Source organism: Podarcis muralis, chromosome 9 (assembly GCF_964188315.1).
Source record: "Podarcis muralis chromosome 9, rPodMur119.hap1.1, whole genome shotgun sequence".
Lineage (NCBI taxonomy): Eukaryota > Metazoa > Chordata > Lepidosauria > Squamata > Lacertidae > Podarcis > Podarcis muralis.
Window position 1 is genome coordinate 66864885 of NC_135663.1, and position 14023 is coordinate 66878907.

A 14023-nucleotide genomic window follows, 5' to 3' on the forward strand; every position below is an offset into this window, starting at 1 on the left:
TGCAAAAATCCCTAAGCCCCGGGGTCACAATTTCAGGAAAAATCTGACTTTTGGCAATTCACTCAAAAATGATGCCAGAAGCTTGCAAATGCTCCCCTGAAAGGTTTGACCGTCGAAATTGAAAGCTTTTTATCACAGGACAAGAAATCAGGGGAGCATTTCCAAGCTTCTGGAATCATTTCTGAGTGAATTGCCAAAAGTCAGATTTTTCCTGAAATTCTGACCCCGGGGCTTAAGGATTTTTTCAAGAAAATATTTTCCGCCGGATAAGTTGTTGAGGGCTGATTTCTTGTCCTGCGATAAAAAGCCTTCAGTTTCGACTGCCAAACCTTTCAGAGGAGCATTTCCGAGCTTCTGCAATCATTTCTGAGTGAATAAGCCCCGGGGCCAGAATTTCAGCAAAAATCTGACTTTTGGCAATTCACTCAAAAATGATGCCAGAAGCTTGCAAATGCTCCCCTGAAAGGTTTGGCAGTCGAAACAGAAGGCTTTTTATCACAGGACAAGAAATCAGCCCTCAACAACTTAACCGGCGGAAAATATTTTTTTGAAAAAATCCCTAAGCCCCGGGGTCACAATTTCAGCAAAAATCTGACTTTTGACAATTCACTCAAAAATGATGCCAGAAACATGCAAATGCTCCCCTGAACGGTTTGGCAGTCGAAACAGAAGGCTTTTTATCACAGGACAAGAAATCAGCCCTCAACCACTTAACCGGCGGAAAATATTTTTTTGAAAAAATTCCTAAGCCCCGGGGTCACAATTTCAGCAAAAATCTGAATTTTGGCAATTCAGTCGAAAATGGTACCAACCGGTTGCAAATGCTCCCCTGAAAGGTTTGGCAGTCGAAACAGAAGGCTTTTTATCACAGGAGAAGAAATCAGCCCTCAACAACTTAACCGGCGGAAAATATTTTTTTGAAAAAATCCCTAAGCCCCGGGGTCAGAATTTCAGCAAAAATCTGAATTTTGGCAATTCACTCAAAAATGATGCCAGAAGCTTTGAAATGCTCCCCTGAAAGGTTTGGCAGTCGAAACAGAAGGCTTTTTATCACAGGTCAAGAAATCAGCCCTCAACAACTTAACCGGCGGAAAATATTTTTTTGAAAAAATCCCTAAGCCCGGGGTCACAATTTCAACAAAAATCTGTCTTTTGACAGTTCACTCAAAAATGATGCCAGAAACATGCAAATGCTCCCCTGAAAGGTTTGGCAGTCGAAACAGAAGGCTTTTTATCACAGGACAAGAAATCAGCCCTCAACAACTTAACCGGCGGAAAATATTTTTTTTGAAAACATTCCTAAGCCCCGGGGTCACAATTTCAGCAAAAATCTGAATTTTGGCAATTCACTCAAAAATGGTACCAACCGGTTGCAAATGCTCCCCTGAAAGGTTTGGCAGTCGAAACAGAAGGCTTTTTATCACAGGACAAGAAATCAGCCCTCAACAACTTAACCGGCGGAAAATATTTTTTTGAAAAAATCCCTAAGCCCCGGGGTCACAATTTCAACAAAAATCTGACTTTTGACAATTCACTCAAAAATGATGCCAGAAACATGCGAATGCTCCCCTGAAAGTTTTGGCAGTCAAAACAGAAGGCTTTTTATCACAGGACAAGAAATCAGCCCTCAACAACTTAACCGGCGGAATATATTTTTTTGAAAAAATCCCTAAGGACCGGGGTCAGAATTTCAGCAAAAATCTGACTTTTGGCAATTCACTCAAAAATGATGCGAGAAGCTTGCAAATGCTCCCCTGAAAGGTTTGGCAGTCGAAACAGAAGGCTTTTTATCACAGGACAAGAAATCAGCCCTCAACAACTTAACCGGCGGAAAATATTTTTTTGAAAAAATCCCTAAGCCCCGGGGTCAGAATTTCAGCAAAAATCTGACTTTTGGCAATTCACTCAAAAATGATGCCAGAAGCTTGGAAATGCTCCCCTGAAAGGTTTGGCAGTCGAAACAGAAGGCTTTTTATCACAGGACAAGAAATCAGCCCTCAACAACTTAACCGACGGAAAATATTTTTTTGAAAAAATCCCTAAGCCCCGGGGTCACAATTTCAGCAAAAATCTGACTTTTGGCTATTCACTCAAAAATGATGCCAGAAGCTTGCAAATGCTCCCCTGAAAAGTTTGGCAATCGAACCAGAAGGCTTTTTATCACAGGACAAGAAATCAGCCCTCAACAACTTAACCGGCGGGGTCAGAATTTCCGCAAAAATCTGACTTCTGGCAATTCACTCAAAAATGTTGCCAACCGGTTGCAAATGCTCCCCTGACAGCGTTGTCAATGGAAACAGAAGGCTTTTTATCACAGGACAAGAAATCAGCCTTCAAACCGGCGGAAAATATTTTTTTGAAAAAATCCCTAAGCCCCGGGGTCAGAATTTCAGCAAAAATCTGACTTTTGGCAATTCACTAAAAAATGATGCCAGAAGCTTGCAAATGCTCCCCTGAAAGGTTTGGCAGTCGAAACAGAAGGCTTTTTATCACAGGACAAGAAATCAGCCCTCAACAACTTAACCGGCGGAAAATATTTTTTTGAAAAAATCCCTAAGCCCCGGGGTCAGAATTTCAGCAAAAATCTGACTTTTGGCAATTCACTCAAAAATGATGCCAGAAGCTTGGAAATGCTCCCCTGAAAGGTTTGGCAGTCGAAACAGAAGGCTTTTTATCACAGGACAAGAAATCAGCCCTCAACAACTTAACCGACGGAAAATATTTTTTTGAAAAAATCCCTAAGCCCCGGGGTCACAATTTCAGCAAAAATCTGACTTTTGGCAATTCACTCAAAAATGATGCCAGAAGCTTGCAAATGCTCCCCTGAAAGGTTTGGCAATCGAACCAGAAGGCTTTTTATCACAGGACAAGAAATCAGCCCTCAACAACTTAACCGGTGGAAAATATTTTTTTGAAAAAATCCCTAAGCACCGGGGTCAGAATTTCAGCAAAAATCTGACTTTTGGCAATTCACTCAAAAATGATGCCAGAAGCTTGCAAATGCTCCCCTGAAAGGTTTGGCAGTCGAACCAGAAGGCTTTTTATCACAGGACAAGAAATCAGCCCTCAACAACTTAACCGGCGGAAAATATTTTTTTGAAAAAATCCCTAAGCCCCGGGGTCAGAATTTCAGCAAAAATCTGACTTTTGGCGATTCACTCAAAAATGATGCCAGAAGCTTGCAATTGCTCCCCTGAAAGTTTTGGCAGTCGAAACAGAAGGCTTTTTATCACAGGACAAGAAATCAGCCCTCAACAACTTAACCGGCGGAAAATATTTTTTTGAAAAAATCCCTAAGCCCCGGGGTCAGAATTTCAGCAAAAATCTGAATTTTGGCAATTCACTCAAAAATGATGCCAGAAGCTTGCAATTGCTCCCCTGAAAGTTTTGGCAGTCGAAACAGAAGGCTTTTTATCACAGGACAAGAAATCCACCCTCGACAACTTGAGCAGCGGAAAATATTTTTTTGAAAAAATTCCCTAAGCCCTGGGGTCAGAATTTCAGAAAAAATCTGACTTTTGGCAATTCACTCAAAAATGATGCCAGAAGCTTGCAAATGCTCCCCTGAAAGGTTTGGCAGTCGAAATAGAAGGCTTTTTATCACAGGACAAGAAATCAGCCCTCAACAACTTAACCGGCGGAAAATATTTTTTTGAAAAATCCCTAAGCCCCGGGGTCAGAATTTCAGCAAAAATCTAACTTTTGGCAATTCACTCAAAAATGATGGCAGAAGCTCGGAAATGCTCCCCTGAAAGGTTTGGCAGTCGAAACAGAAGGCTTTTTATCACAGGACAAGAAATCAGCCCTCAACAACTTAACCGACGGAAAATATTTTTTTGAAAAAATCCCTAAGCCCCGGGGTCACAATTTCAGCAAAAATCTGACTTTTGGCAATTCACTCAAAAATGATGCCAGAAGCTTGCAAATGCTCCCCTGAAAGGTTTGGCAATCGAACCAGAAGGCTTTTTATCACAGGAGAAGAAATCAGCCCTCAACAACTTAACCGGCGGAAAATATTTTTTTGAAAAAATCCCTAAGGCCCGGGGTCAGAATTTCAGCAAAAATCTGACTTTTGGCAATTCACTCAAAAATGATGCCAGAAGCTTGGAAATGCTCCCCTGAAAGGTTTGGCAGTCGAAACAGAAGGCTTTTTATCATAGGACAAGAAATCGGCCCTCAACAACTTAACCAGCGGAAAATATTTTTTTGAAAAAATCCCTAAGCCCCGGGGTCAGAAATTCAGCAAAAATCTGACTTTTGGCGATTCACTCAAAAATGATGCCAGAAGCTTGCAAATGCTCCCCTGAAAGGTTTGGCAGTCGAAACAGAAGGCTTTTTATCACAGAACAAGAAATCAGCCCTCAACAACTTAACCGGCGGAAAATATTTTTTTGAAAAAATCCCTAAGCCCCGGGGTCAGAATTTCAGCAAAAATCTGACTTTTGGCAATTCACTCAAAAATGATGCCAGAAGCTTGCAAATGCTCCCCTGAAAGGTTTGGCAGTCGAAACAGAAGGCTTTTTATCACAGGACAAGAAATCAGCCCTCAACAACTTAACCGGCGGAAAATATTTTTTTGAAAAAATCCCTAAGCCCCGGGGTCAGAAATTCAGCAAAAATCTGACTTTTGGCGATTCACTCAAAAATGATGCCAGAAGCTTGCAAATGCTCCCCTGAAAGGTTTGGCAGTCGAAACAGAAGGCTTTTTATCACAGAACAAGAAATCAGCCCTCAACAACTTAACCGGCGGAAAATATTTTTTTGAAAAAATCCCTAAGGCCCGGGGTCAGAATTTCAACAGAAATCTGACTTTTGGCAATTCACTCAAAAATGATGCCAGAAGCTTGCAAATGCTCCCCTGAAAGGTTTGGCAGTCGAAACAGAAGGCTTTTTATCACAGGACAAGAAATCAGCCCTCAACAACTTAACCGGCGGAAAATATTTTTTTGAAAAAATCCCTAAGCCCCGGGGTCAGAATTTCAGCAAAAATCTGACTTTTGGCAATTCACTCAAAAATGATGCCAGAAGTTTGCAAATGCTCCCCTGAAAGGTTTGGCAGTCGAACCAGAAGGCTTTTTATCACAGGACAAGAAATCAGCCCTCAACAACTTAACCGGCGGAAAATATTTTTTTGAAAAAATCCCTAAGCCCCGGGGTCAGAATTTCAGCAAAAATCTGACTTTTGGCAATTCACTCAAAAATGATGCCAGAAGCTTGCAAATGCTCCCCTGAAAGGTTTGGCAATCGAACCAGAAGGCTTTTTATCACAGGACAAGAAATCAGCCCTCAACAACTTAACCGGCGGAAATTTTTTTTTTGAAAAAATCCCTAAGCCCCGGGGTCAGAATTTCAGCAAAAATCTGACTTTTGGCAATTCACTCAAAAATGATGCCAGAAGCTTGCAAATGCTCCCCTGAAAGGTTTGGCAGTCGAAACAGAAGGCTTTTTATCACAGGACAAGAAATCAGCCCTCAACAACTTAACCGGCGGAAAATATTTTTTTGAAAAAATCCCTAAGCCCCGGGGTCAGAATTTCAGCAAAAATCTGACTTTTGGCAATTCACTCAAAAATGATGCCAGAAGTTTGCAAATGCTCCCCTGAAAGGTTTGGCAGTCGAACCAGAAGGCTTTTTATCACAGGACAAGAAATCAGCCCTCAACAACTTAACCGGCGGAAAATATTTTTTTGAAAAAATCCCTAAGCCCCGGGGTCAGAATTTCAGCAAAAATCTGACTTTTGGCAATTCACTCAAAAATGATGCCAGAAGCTTGCAAATGCTCCCCTGAAAGGTTTGGCAATCGAACCAGAAGGCTTTTTATCACAGGACAAGAAATCAGCCCTCAACAACTTAACCGGCGGAAAATATTTTTTTGATAAAAATCCCTAAGCCCCGGGGTCAGAATTTCAGCAAAAATCTGACTTTTGGCTATTCACTCAAAAATGATGTCAGAAGCTTGCAATTGCTCTCCTGAAAGTTTTGGCAGTCGAAACAGAAGGCTTTTTATCACAGGACAAGAAATCCACCCTCGACAACTTGAGCAGCGGAAAATATTTTTTTGAAAAAAATCCCTAAGCCCCGGGGTCAGAATTTCAGCAAAAATCTGACTTTTGGCAATTCACTCAAAAATGATGCCAGAAGCTTGCAAATGCTCCCCTGAAAGGTTTGGCAGTCGAAACAGAAGGCTTTTTATCACAGAACAAGAAATCAGCCCTCAACAACTTAACCGGCGGAAAATATTTTTTTGAAAAAATCCCTAAGCCCCAGGGTCAGAATTTCAGCAAAAATCTGACTTTTGGCAATTCACTCAAAAATGGTATCAACCGGTTGCAAATGCTCCCCTGAAAGGTTTGGCAGTTGAAACAGAAGGCTTTTTATCACAGGACAAGAAATCAGCCCTCAACAACTTAACCGGCGGAAAATATTTTTTTGAAAAAATCCCTAAGCCCCGGGGTCAGAATTTCAGCAAAAATCTGACTTTTGGCAATTCACTCTAAAATGATGCCAGAAGCTTGGAAATGCTCCCCTGAAAGGTTTGGCAGTCGAAACAGAAGGCTTTTTATCACAGGACAAGAAATCCACCCTCGACAACTTGAGCAGCGGAAAATATTTTTTTGAAAAAAATCCCTAAGCCCCGGGGTCAGAATTTCAGCAAAAATCTGACTTTTGGCAATTCACTCAAAAATGATGCCAGAAGCTTGCAAATGCTCCCCTGAAAGGTTTGGCAATCGAACCAGAAGGCTTTTTATCACAGGACAAGAAATCAGCCCTCAACAACTTAACCGGCGGAAAATATTTTTTTGAAAAAATCCCTAAGCCCCGGGGTCAGAATTTCAACAGAAATCTGACTTTTGGCAATTCACTCAAAAATGATGCCAGAAGCTTGCAAATGCTCCCCTGAAAGGTTTGGCAGTCGAAACAGAAGGCTTTTTATCACAGGACACGAAATCAGCCCTCAACAACTTAACCGGCGGAAAATATTTTTTTGAAAAAATCCCTAAGCCCCGGGGTCAGAATTTCAGCAAAAATCTGACTTTTGGCAATTCACTCAAAAATGATGCCAGAAGTTTGCAAATGCTCCCCTGAAAGGTTTGGCAGTCGAACCAGAAGGCTTTTTATCACAGGACAAGAAATCAGCCCTCAACAACTTAACCGGCGGAAAATATTTTTTTGAAAAAATCCCTAAGCCCCGGGGTCAGAATTTCAGCAAAAATCTGACTTTTGGCAATTCACTCAAAAATGATGCCAGAAGCTTGGAAATGCTCCCCTGAAAGGTTTGGCAATCGAACCAGAAGGCTTTTTATCACAGGACAAGAAATCAGCCCTCAACAACTTAACCGGCGGAAAATATTTTTTTGAAAAAATCCCTAAGCCCCGGGGACAGAATTTCAGCAAAAATCTGACTTTTGGCGATTCACTCAAAAATGATGCCAGAAGCTTGCAAATGCTCCCCTGAAAGGTTTGGCAGTCGAAACAGAAGGTTTTTTTCACAGGACAAGAAATCAGCCCTCAACAACTTAACCGGCGGAAAATATATTTTTGAAAAAATCCCTAAGCCCCGGGGTCACAATTTCAGCAAAAATCTGACTTTTGACAATTCACTCAAAAATCATGCCAGAAGCTTGCAAATGCTGCCCTGAAAGGTTTGGCAGTCGAAACAGAAGGCTTTTTATCACAGAACAAGAAATCAGCCCTCAACAACTTAACCGGCGGAAAATATTTTTTTGAAAAAATCCCTAAGCCCCGGGGTCAGAATTTCAGCAAAAATCTGACTTTTGGCAATTCACTCAAAAATGATGCCAGAAGCTTGCAATTGCTCCCCTGAAAGTTTTGGCAGTCAAAACAGAAGGCTTTTTATCACAGGACAAGAAATCAGCCCTCAACAACTTAACCGGCGGAAAATATTTTTTTGATAAAAATCCCTAAGCCCCGGGGTCAGAATTTCAGCAAAAATCTGACTTTTGGCAATTCACTCAAAAATGATGTCAGAAGCTTGCAATTGCTCCCCTGAAAGTTTTGGCAGTCGAAACAGAAGGCTTTTTATTACAGGACAAGAAATCCACCCTCGACAACTTGAGCAGCGGAAAATATTTTTTTGAAAAAAATCCCTAAGCCCCGGGGTCAGAATTTCAGCAAAAATCTGACTTTTGGCAATTCACTCAAAAATGATGCCAGAAGCTTGCAAATGCTCCCCTGAAAGGTTTGGCAATCGAACCAGAAGGCTTTTTATCACAGGACAAGAAATCAGCCCTCAACAACTTAACCGGCGGAAAATATTTTTTTGAAAAAATCCCTAAGCCCCGGGGTCAGAATTTCAACAGAAATCTGACTTTTGGCAATTCACTCAAAAATGATGCCAGAAGCTTGCAAATGCTCCCCTGAAAGGTTTGGCAGTCGAAACAGAAGGCTTTTTATCACAGGACAAGAAATCAGCCCTCAACAACTTAACCGGCGGAAAATATTTTTTTGAAAAAATCCCTAAGCCCCGGGGTCAGAATTTCAGCAAAAATCTGACTTTTGGCAATTCACTCAAAAATGATGCCAGAAGTTTGCAAATGCTCCCCTGAAAGGTTTGGCAGTCGAACCAGAAGGCTTTTTATCACAGGACAAGAAATCAGCCCTCAACAACTTAACCGGCGGAAAATATTTTTTTGAAAAAATCCCTAAGCCCCGGGGTCAGAATTTCAGCAAAAATCTGACTTTTGGCAATTCACTCAAAAATGATGCCAGAAGCTTGCAAATGCTCCCCTGAAAGGTTTGGCAATCGAACCAGAAGGCTTTTTATCACAGGACAAGAAATCAGCCCTCAACAACTTAACCGGCGGAAATTTTTTTTTTGAAAAAATCCCTAAGCCCCGGGGTCAGAATTTCAGCAAAAATCTGACTTTTGGCGATTCACTCAAAAATGATGCCAGAAGCTTGCAAATGCTCCCCTGAAAGGTTTGGCAGTCGAAACAGAAGGTTTTTTTCACAGGACAAGAAATCAGCCCTCAACAACTTAACCGGCGGAAAATATTTTTTTGAAAAAATCCCTAAGCCCCGGGGTCAGAATTTCAGCAAAAATCTGACTTTTGGCAATTCACTCAAAAATCATGCCAGAAGCTTGCAAATGCTCCCCTGAAAGGTTTGGCAGTCGAAACAGAAGGCTTTTTATCACAGAACAAGAAATCAGCCCTCAACAACTTAACCGCCGGAAAATATTTTTTTGAAAAAATCCCTAAGCACCGGGGTCAGAATTTCAGCAAAAATCTGACTTTTGGCAATTCACTCAAAAATGATGCCAGAAGCTTGCAATTGCTCCCCTGAAAGTTTTGGCAGTCAAAACAGAAGGCTTTTTATCACAGGACAAGAAATCAGCCCTCAACAACTTAACCGGCGGAAAATATTTTTTTGATAAAAATCCCTAAGCCCCGGGGTCAGAATTTCAGCAAAAATCTGACTTTTGGCAATTCACTCAAAAATGATGTCAGAAGCTTGCAATTGCTCCCCTGAAAGTTTTGGCAGTCGAAACAGAAGGCTTTTTATCACAGGACAAGAAATCCACCCTCGACAACTTGAGCAGCGGAAAATATTTTTTTGAAAAAAATCCCTAAGCCCCGGGGTCAGAATTTCAGCAAAAATCTGACTTTTGGCAATTCACTCAAAAATGATGCCAGAAGCTTGCAAATGCTCCCCTGAAAGGTTTGGCAGTCGAAACAGAAGGCTTTTTATCACAGAACAAGAAATCAGCCCTCAACAACTTAACCGGCGGAAAATATTTTTTTGAAAAAATCCCTAAGCCCCAGGGTCAGAATTTCAGCAAAAATCTGACTTTTGGCAATTCACTCAAAAATGGTATCAACCGGTTGCAAATGCTCCCCTGAAAGGTTTGGCAGTTGAAACAGAAGGCTTTTTATCACAGGACAAGAAATCAGCCCTCAACAACTTAACCGGCGGAAAATATTTTTTTGAAAAAATCCCTAAGCCCCGGGGTCAGAATTTCAGCAAAAATCTGACTTTTGGCAATTCACTCTAAAATGATGCCAGAAGCTTGGAAATGCTCCCCTGAAAGGTTTGGCAGTCGAAACAGAAGGCTTTTTATCACAGGACAAGAAATCAGCCCTCAACAACTTAACCGGCGGAAAATATTTTTTTGAAAAAATCCCGAAGCCCCAGGGTCAGAATTTCAGCAAAAATCTGACTTTTGGCAATTCACTCAAAAATGATGCCAGAAGCTTGCAAATGCTCCCCTGAAAGGTTTGGCAGTCGAAACAGAAGGCTTTTTATCACAGGACAAGAAATCAGCCCTCAACAACTTAACCGGCGGAAAATATTTTTTTGAAAAAATCCCTAAGCCCCGGGGTCAGAATTTCAGCAAAAATCTGAATTTTGGCAAGTCACTCAAAAATGGTGCCAGAAGCTTGCAAATGCTCCCCTGAAAGGTTTGGCAGTCGAACCAGAAGGCTTTTTATCACAGGAAAAGAAATCAGCCCTCAACAACTTAACCGGCGGAAAATATTTTTTTGATAAAAATCCCTAAGCCCCGGGGTCAGAATTTCAGCAAAAATCTGACTTTTGGCAATTCACTCAAAAATGATGCCAGAAGCTTGCAAATGCTCCCCTGAAAGGTTTGGCAGTCGAAACAGAAGGCTTTTTATCACAGAACAAGAAATCAGCCCTCAACAACTTAACCGGCGGAAAATATTTTTTTGAAAAAATCCCTAAACCCCAGGGTCAGAATTTCAGCAAAAATCTGACTTTTGGCAATTCACTCAAAAATGGTATCAACCGGTTGCAAATGCTCCCCTGAAAGGTTTGGCAGTTGAAACAGAAGGCTTTTTATCACAGGACAAGAAATTAGCCCTCAACAACTTAACCGGCGGAAAATATTTTTTTGAAAAAATCCCTATGCCCCAGGGTCAGAATTTCAGCAAAAATCTGACTTTTGGCGATTCACTCAAAAATGATGCCAGAAGCTTGCAAATGCTCCCCTGAAAGGGTTGGGAGTCGAAACAGAAGGCTTTTTATCACAGGACAAGAAATCAGCCCTCAACAACTTAACTGGCGGAAAATATTTTTTTGAAAAAATCCCTAAGCCCCGGGGTCAGAATTTCAGCAAAAATCTGACTTTTGGCAATTCACTCAAAAATGATGCCAGAAGCTTGCAAACGCTGCCCTGTGAGGTTTGGCAGTTGAAACAGAAGGCTTTTTATCACAGGACAAGAAATCAGCCCTCAACAACTTAACGGGCGGAAAATATTTTTTTGAAAAAATCCCTAAGCCCCAGGGTCAGAATTTCAGCAAAAATCTGACTTTTGGCGATTCACTCAAAAATGATGCCAGAAGCTTCCAAATGCTCCCCTGAAAGGATTGGGAGTCGAAACAGAAGGCTTTTTATCACAGGACAAGAAATCAGCCCTCAACAACTTAACGGGGGAAAATATTTTTTTGAAAAAATCCCTAAGCCCCGGGGTCAGAATTTCAGCAAAAATCTGACTTTTGGCAATTCACTCAAAAATGATGCCAGAAGCTTGCAAATGCTCCCCTGAAAGGTTTGGCAGTCGTAACAGAAGGCTTTTTATCACAGGACAAGAAATCAGCCCTCAACAACTTAACCGGCGGAAAATATTTTTTTGAAAAAATCCCTAAGCCCCGGGGTCCGAATTTCAGAAAAAATCTGACTTTTGACAATTCACTCAAAAATGATGCCAGAAACATGCAAATGCTCCCCTGAAAGGTTTGGCAGTCGAAACAGAAGGCTTTTTATCACAGGACAAGAAATCAGCCCTCAACAACTTAACCGGCGGAAAATATTTTTTTGAAAAAAATCCCTAAGCCCCGGGGTCAGAATTTCAGCAAAAATCTGACTTTTGGCAATTCACTCAAAAATGATGCCAGAAGCTTGGAAATGCTCCCCTGAAAGGTTTGGCAGTCGAAACAGAAGGCTTTTTATCACAGGACAAGAAATCATCCCTCAACAACTTAACCAGCGGAAAATATTTTTTTGAAAACATTCCTAAGCCCCGGGGTCACAATTTCAGCAAAAATCTGAATTTTGGCAATTCACTCAAAAATGGTACCAACCGGTTGCAAATGCTCCCCTGAAAGGTTTGGCAGTCGAAACAGAAGGCTTTTTATCACAGGACAAGAAATCAGCCCTCAACAACTTAACCGGCGGAAAATATTTTTTTGAAAAAATCCCTAAGCCCCGGGGTCAGAATTTCAGCAAAAATCTGACTTTTGGCAATTCACTCAAAAATGATGCCAGAAGCTTGCAAATGCTCCCCTGAAAGTTTTGGCAGTCGAAACAGAAGGCTTTTTATCACAGGACAAGAAATCATCCCTCAACAACTTAACCGGCGCAAAATATTTTTTTGAAAAAATCCCTAAGCCCGGGGGTCCGAATTTCAGAAAAAATGTGACTTTTGACAATTCACTCAAAAATGATGCCAGAAACATGCAAATGCTCCCCTGAAAGGTTTGGCAGTCGAAACAGAAGGCTTTTTATCACAGGACAAGAAATCAGCCCTCAACAACTTAACCGGCGGAAAATATTTTTTTGAAAAAAATCCCTAAGCCCCGGGGTCAGAATTTCAGCAAATATCTGACTTTTGGCAATTCACTCAAAAATGATGCCAGAAGCTTGGAAATGCTCCCCTGAAAGGTTTGGCAGTCGAAACAGAAGGCTTTTTATCACAGGACAAGAAATCATCCCTCAACAACTTAACCGGCGGAAAATATTTTTTTGAAAACATTCCTAAGCCCCGGGGTCACAATTTCAGCAAAAATCTGAATTTTGGCAATTCACTCAAAAATGGTACCAACCGGTTGCAAATGCTCCCCTGAAAGGTTTGGCAGTCGAAACAGAAGGCTTTTTATCACAGGACAAGAAATCAGCCCTCAACAACTTAACCGGCGGAAAATATTTTTTTGAAAAAATCCCTAAGCCCCAGGGTCAGAATTTCAGCAAAAATCTGACTTTTGGCAATTCACTCAAAAATGGTATCAACCGGTTGCAAATGCTCCCCTGAAAGGTTTGGCAGTTGAAACAGAAGGCTTTTTATCACAGGACAAGAAATCAGCCCTCAACAACTTAACCGGCGGAAAATATTTTTTTGAAAAAATCCCTAAGCCCCGGGGTCAGAATTTCAGCAAAAATCTGACTTTTGGCAATTCACTCAAAAATGATGCCAGAAGCTTGCAAATGCTCCCCTGAAAGGTTTGGCAGTCGAAACAGAAGGCTTTTTATCACAGGACAAGAAATCATCCCTCAACAACTTAACCGGCGCAAAATATTTTTTTGAAAAAATCCCTAAGCCCCGGGGTCCGAATTTCAGAAAAAATCCGACTTTTGACAATTCACTCAAAAATGATGCCAGAAACATGCAAATACTCCCCTGAAAGGTTTGGCAGTCGAAACAGAAGGCTTTTTATCACAGGACAAGAAATCAGCCCTCAACAAATTAACCGGCGGAAAATATTTTTTTGAAAACATTCCTAAGCCCCGGGGTCACAATTTCAGCAAAAATCTGAATTTTGGCAATTCACTCAAAAATGGTACCAACCGGTTGCAAATGCTCCCCTGAAAGGTTTGGCAGTCGAAACAGAAGGCTTTTTATCACAGGACAAGAAATCAGCCCTCAACAACTTAACCGGCGGAAAATATTTTTTTGAAAAAATCCCTAAGCCCCGGGGTCACAATTTCAACAAAAATCTGATTTTTGACAATTCACTCAAAAATGATGCCAGAAACATGCAAATGCTCCCCTGAAAGGTTTGGCAGTCGAAACAGAAGGCTTTTTATCACAGGACAAGAAATCAGCCCTCAACAACTTAACGGGCGGAAAATATTTTTTTGAAAAAATCCCTAAGCCCCGGGGTCAGAATTTCAGCAAAAATCTGACTTTTGGCAATTCACTCAAAAATGATGCCAGAAGCTTGCAAATGCTCCCCTGAAAGGTTTGGCAATCGAACCAGAAGGCTTTTTATCACAGGACAAGAAATCAGCCCTCAACAACTAAACCGGCGGAAAATATTTTTTTGAA